This window comes from Vespa velutina, chromosome 6, assembly GCF_912470025.1.
Source record: "Vespa velutina chromosome 6, iVesVel2.1, whole genome shotgun sequence".
NCBI lineage: Eukaryota > Metazoa > Arthropoda > Insecta > Hymenoptera > Vespidae > Vespa > Vespa velutina.
The window spans coordinates 2,625,176-2,632,298 of NC_062193.1; the positions used below are offsets into that span (position 1 = coordinate 2,625,176).

Sequence of the window (7,123 nt, forward strand, 5' to 3'; positions counted from 1 at the left end):
AAAAGAAAGAAAAGTAAGAGTACCTTGTAGATATGCTGTACCGTTGTAATATATACATAAATACATACATTGGAAGGCTCAAGAATATTTTATTCGCTCGTAAATTCAAACTCCGTCGATTTCCAAGAGTGCAGAAGAACAACGATGAAAGCGTTCTCCGAACTCGACGATCCGTGTTATTCTATTCGGTCGCTAAATGTATCTTTGAACGAATCGGTCGAACGATTTAAAAAGGAATCGTAATTTCCGCTCGTTTCTTCCTTCGATTACTCTTCGATTCCGTTTGATCAGGAAAGATCTTAGATACTTCAACGGTTTATCAATATAACACGTAGGATGTTTCTTATTTCTTTCTTTTTTTTTTTACAAGATAAAATAGGTTAAGTATCTTCTAGAGATTTATACATTTTACAAACTTTTCGATCGTGTTCGGTTCCGAGGAAAGAGAACTTTTTTTATCGTTATCTTTTCGATCTTCCATCCGATCTCTCGCTTTCCCTCGTTCTTTACAATCCTGACGATACGTATCAGATAAACGGTCGTATACCTTAGTCCTTTGCAAAGGACTACGGTCGAGAGAGCGGATTCCTGGGAGCAAATATTTATAGAGATACGACGATGAAGTGTTTACATCCGGACTTTCGAACGAGCCGTGATGAAATAACGTTTCCTTTTGTCAATCTTTTTAAGAGAGAGGGAGAGAGATAAAAGAAAGGAAACTTATCGATAAGAAGATTTTCGAAATCGTGACAAATTTTCTCGAGCAAATCGTCGAATCGGTTTTTCGAATTTCCCGCCAATTTTTACATACTCAGGTTCGCCATGAAAAATCTATGCTCTCTTACACGCGAAAGAGAGGTGAAAGACCTCTCTTTCTCTCTCTTTTTCTCTCTCTCTCTTTCTCTCTCTCTTTCTCTCTCTCTTTCTCTCTCTCTCTCTCTCTTTCTCTCTTCCTCTTTCAGCCCGCGCAGAGAGAACGCATTCCTACGGACTTTTAAAACGGGTTTTAGCAAAGGAACGAGAGAGAAAGAGAAAGAGGGACAAAAGTAGAGGGAGAGAGAGGGAACGAAGCCCATTGGAGGGCTTCCAAGTTGAACGCAGCGAAATGCCCTCGTGAGCCTTGATCCTGCGCTCTGTTTTGGTAGGGATGATGGACCCTGTGGAGATAGAGTAGAAGGAGGAGCAGGAGAAGGATGAGGTGAAGAGCACTGGTGGGAGACGGGAGGAAGGATGTATGTTTCAGGAGGGCTCTCGAAACTGGCGAGTCGCGCTCTCTCGATTCATGAGATTCACATACATATATACATGCATATGTACATAGATACATACGTACAGATGTCAAGTTACCGACTTTTGACAATCTATGAAATTTTATCGTTATCCTATTTCTCCTCTTCTTTTTCGATTGTGTACCCACTTTAAGATCGAGATTGGGAAAATTGAAAACAAAATGGCGGATTATTCTTGTGTCGAACACGACACGTGAAAATCGATAAACCCTGTTATATACATCCGCGTTTTGCAATGTATGTTTGAGAACAAAATGGCGGCTGGTTACTTTGTATTACTTTATCACGGAATTATGGAAAGTCATAATCAAAAATATCCAATTTTCTTTAGCATTTGTATTATGATTATATATCTAATCAGCTTTGAGCAAGAAAATGATACGAGTATAAATCGGTAATTTTTGAATATTCTCGGAAGGAGTTGTTAATTACTAGCTGAAAAATTTATATACGTTTAACAGTGAAATAAGAGAGAGAGAGAGAGAGAGAGAGAGAGAGAGAGAGAGAGAGAGAGAGAGAGAGAGAGAGAGAGAGAGAGAGAGAGAGAGAGAGAGAGAGCGAAAGAAAGAGAAAGGGAGAAACGGAGAAGAAATGAGCATTTTGAGATATGTAAGAAGTCAAGGAGAATCGATTCTTGAATTTATTTTGCGTGTCACTATGCTATACAGCAAGCTTTATTTTACCTTTCGCGATATCTCGGTATAGTCATTGGTTAAAAAAAATTATGTGCCAGTAAGAAAATAAGTTAAAGTAGGGATAAGTTAAAATAAAGAAAACGTTATTTTAGAAATTCTTGTACACAAAAAAAATGTCTAAAGCACAGTAAAAGTTTAAAGAAATCTTTCGTTTACGACATTGGCCGATATTTACTCACTTCGTATCGATAATTTCTCCATCGAGAAAGAAGAAATATTATCAATAAAATATACCCTATGCTTTCTTTACTTCAAACCAATATGTCCATGTACGTTCTTATCACGTTCGCGTTGCATTTACGTAAAATTTTTTTTGCGATTTATTTATATCCAAGGGCGATAGATATTATCTGTCTTCACTTCGACGTATAACTGACTTTTATAAAAGTAGACAGAGAAAGAGAGAGAGAGAGAGAGAGAGAGAGAGAGAGAGAGAGAGAGAGAGAGAGAGAGAGAGAGACAGAGAGACAGAAAGAGACAGAAAGAGCGATCTTCTCGTTTTCTCAACAAACTGTTTGCATCAGCAACAGATTTCGTGTAGCTTGGCCTCTCCATCGTCTTTTCCACTCACGATTGGATATTCTCTCGAGGATGCTTTTACGTACGTACGTACATACATATACATATACATATATATATATATATATATATATATATATATGTGTCCTCGCAAGTGGCATTTTTGTCTTGGGAAGCTCCCTCGTCTTCTTCTTCCTCTACAATGTCCCACGACCGACATCTGTTGAACATAACGCTTTTCCTTCTAGAGAATTTACAGAGAATAGGGTGTATCTTCTGTCCCTTTTTCCTTTTCTTATTAATCCAAGACAATCGTAATCTTTTCCAAAAGTTTGATTTTAATTAATAATTTCTTCGTGTTCCTTTCATTTTACATCATTGATAATATTCGTAAGTTTTCGTAATGTATTATTACGATTTATCTTAAATACTATCTTCGTAAATAAGTATGGAATTTAAATGATAGGCAGAAGCGATTAGGATCATCGATATTATTTAATGTTTAACGTTCCTTTTTCTTTTTTTTTTTTTTCATATGAAACGAAATATCACGTTATTTAATGTCCCTCTTTTCAAGGGGAAGTACATTGGAAAGTTAGTCGCGATTTTACGTTTTATGCTCTCGTTGCGATATATTCTTCCGTTTTTTCCTTCCGTGTATGACGCATGACACGAGACTCCTCATCCCAACGCGATTTCCGGATATTTCTTTTTTTTTTTTTTTTCATTTTTCTCCTCTTGACGTATCACGGAAGACAGTCGATAAGTTCGTGAATGACGTCGTTCCATCGCAAGTTAAATGTTTGTAATCATTTATAATCAGGCAATACACGAGAACACGAGAATTAATATTAAATCGTGCGTTTCTCTTTGTCCGATATAAACTTTGATATCGTACTTTGAAAATTTCCCATCATAACTTTTTTTCTCGCTGTATGGAAAACTTAAAGAACTCTCTTTTTCTCTTTTTCTCTCTGAAGTAAATAACTACTACGTAGGTTCTTAAGAGACTTCGATTGCTAACTTTTCGTCGCCTAAACAACGCTCGCAGAAGCCGATTTATGTTCCGATAGAAAATTCCAACTCTTCGATGAAACTTCTCAATGGATTGGAGACGGGGCCATCAAATGACGAGAGTAGTAGAAATAAGTCGATGTTAAGGTTCGAAGAAGGTTATTGGTGGTACCAAAAATTTCTTTTACTTCGCAAAACTTTTTTAGTATTGTTACCGAATATACACCATATGTGGTGTGTATATATATATATGGTGTGAGTTAATAATTATCCTTGTTCGATATAACTTTTTATTTCTTTATATTCGGGTAAAAGAAAGTAAAAAAAAAAAGAAATTATAGTGTCTCGAATTTAATTTATTTTATTGAATTCGTAATATATTTTTTTATTATATTTTCTTTTTTTTCGAATTGCTGACTCGTATACTATATAGTATATTTTTGTTAATAATATATATGTATTGTGTTACAAAGAAAAAATCTAATCTCATTGACGCAAGTGGTAAAAAATATCTGTATACTATTTTACGAACGAGTTCTTTTATTCCGATAACGAATCGACAGAATTGGGACAAAAGAGGTCACAGGTATTACAGAGGAAGTTCCTATTGAACTAATCATTACCAAGATAGGTATAAATAACGCGCAGAATGGCTCGAATCAATTGGCCGACTTGGCCAATTTTGTTCTGGTATAAATTATGCGTACTCATTTCCTGAAAATACTTCTCCCCCGCGCATTTGAGTTCGATTTTGAATGCATACATATTTTCTTTTTCCGAATTCTCGTTTCTTCGTTGTTCTTTTTTCATTTTCTTTTTTTTCTTTATTTTTTTCGATTAGATATATTCTCTGGAAATTTTCTCGGAGACAAAGATGATTTTTAAATTTCGCGTCTTTATTACAAACTTTGTGCTATTGATACTACGGACGAACGGCTTGTAATCCAAACCAGGTACGTCAATTTTAATTATATTAAATATGTTTGCGACGTAGATATTAAAAAAAAAAAGGAAAAAAATTGATGAAGGAAAAGGCAAGTCTCTCTTTGTCTTCTTCCACTTCACCTCTCACGCTTTCGTGATGCTCACACGACACGTGTTCCTTTGTTACGAGAAAGTTTCCACGCGATAAAAAACAAAATCGGGATGTATTTTATCGTCACCTTATGAGCCAGTGGATATTTTCGAACGAGAGAGAGAGAGAGAGGGAGGGAGAGAGAGAGAGAGATGTATATATATATGAAGCGTTGTTTACGTACCAATCATAGAAGTAGAGAAATTTTTCAGGAATTTTGAACAAATGACAATAGGTAGGAGCAATTATAATAAATTAGATCATTTTCTTTAATAATCTGTTTTTTGTTTGTTTCGTTTTATCAAAAAAAAAAAAAAACAATGATAAAACAATATATTTCATCATCGAGATCAATGATTAAATTCTTTGTATGGTAAATAATTAAATTTGAGATAGATCGGTTCTCTCTCTTTTCTTAATAACTTCATCATTGTAATTAAGAAATTTAGCGAAATATAAAGAAAAGGAACAAGAAAAAGAAAAAAGTCGAAGGAAAGAAATGCGATGGAAAAGGAAGACTTTTCATGGTTGAGTAGATTGATACTAATTAAAAAAAATTAACCTCATTAAACATGGTATGACAATTTGACGAAGAAAGAAGGTTACTCAAAATGTTTCTCTCTTTTTCTTTTTCTCTTTCTCTTTTTCTCGGGACATTGTTCTAAGATTCGTGACGTCAAACATTTGTCATCATCATTATTCTTAATTACGTTGAAATTGGGAAGATAAAAAAGGCGAGAAATTTAACCGACTCGGATCGATTCGCCTTTTCTCTTCGAGGATAAAAATATTAATTTTTCTTTTTTTATCGAATAATAAAACATAAAAATATAGGAAAGTAGTGTGTGCGATATTATACTTGGGACAATTTTTCCACCTTTCTGGGTCTCTTTTCACCGTACATACATCGTACAGAATACATATATATATATATATATATATATATATATATATATACACATACTTATGTTTACTCTTATTATGTGTAGGTATATAATATGCTTCTTCTCGAGCATAGAAACGGGCCGTGCATAAATCACGGTGGATGAGTTTAAAGTGGCGCGAAACAGAAAACGCAATTAGAAGCATAGCCACGTGCTTTATATGTACGTATATGTACATGTGTATGAATATATGTATTAATATGAGTTAAGTATGTGTATACATATAAATCCAAAATATATAGTATATGTACATGCATTTGAAGAAACACGGAATTTTGGCGTGAGATCTTCTCGATGTTAATCGTGATTATGAGATGAGGAGGAGGGTAGATTGAAGAGTAGTGAGAGAGTGGGAGACACAGAGAGAGAGAAAGAGAAAGAGAGAGAGAGAGAGAGAAAGAGAGAGAAAGAGAGAGAAAGAGAGAGAGAGAGAGAGCAGAAACGAGGCGTTCGTTGAACGCACGCACGTACAGCGCATGCCCGCACGAAGTTGTCGACCGAGCCATTTGTGCCCGGACAATCGATCGTTTCCGACGTTTCTCCAACGCGTTAAACTCGTTTCCGGTCCGATTTGCTCTCCTCCGCAACGTGTGCCGACCACCAGTCGCTTGTCGTTCGCTTCGTAGCTGAAACGAAAAGTTCTTTATACTACAGCTTTTATACTAGATTTGTACATTACAGAAAGATGTATTTTATAGGTTCATGTATATAAGAACATATTTATATTTATATAGAAGTATGCGTGATTTTCTTGTCACGTATAGATCCTCTATTTCCTCTCGCGGTTTTATGATCCTAGATCGTAAAACTAAAGTCATTTTATCCGGTTCGCTCTCTTATGCATTTCCGGTATACAAAGTCTGCCTTTCTCTCTTTCTCTCTCTCTCTCTCTTTCTCTCTCTCTCTTCCCCCCCTCTTTCTTTTCTTATATCTTTATGTATTTGTACGAAAGAGAAAAAAGGTAAGGAATATGATCCTTGGCCTCATTCGATACACATCGAGTATTACATTATCGTAATCTGTTAATATACGTTTCTCAGTAATCTTTTATATTACTCCGGGATAACACATTTCCCAATCTTTATTTATTTTTAATGTTCATTTAGTCATTATACATTCAAAGTATAAAATTATCCGTGGTCATTCACTTTTTATTTTCTTTCATTTTTATTGCGATTATTTTATTTTATTTATATGAGAAGAGTGATAAATGGGATGGGAGGAAGGAAAGAAGAAGAAGAAGAAGAAGAAGAAGAAAAAGAAGGATCCTTGGCCTTCATTCGATGCACAGAAAACGCACATTATACTTTCGTAATGCGCTAATGAGAGAAAGCCCAGATCTCTGCTGCGGAAAATCTGGTAAATTCGATTGAGGTCGAGCGTCTCTTTTGGAGCACGTTAACGAATGATGATGCAGGCTCTCTTCTTTAACGAAATTATTGAGGTGAACAACAAAATAGCGAGAGAGAGAGAGAGAGGGAGAGAGAGAGAGAAAGAGAGAAAGAGAGAAAGAGAGAGAGAGAGAGAGAGAGAGAAATGAGAAAAATAGAGAACAAGGAGATATGGCAAAAAAGATAACTTTGTTAT

General features: G+C 35.3%; 1 protein-coding gene across 3 annotated transcripts in view; it reads left to right on the plus strand.

Moving 5' to 3' along the window:
• Positions 1-7,123, plus strand: part of LOC124949734 (failed axon connections) — a 42,827-nt gene that overhangs the window by 1,826 nt on the left and 33,878 nt on the right. The window lies entirely within an intron of this gene.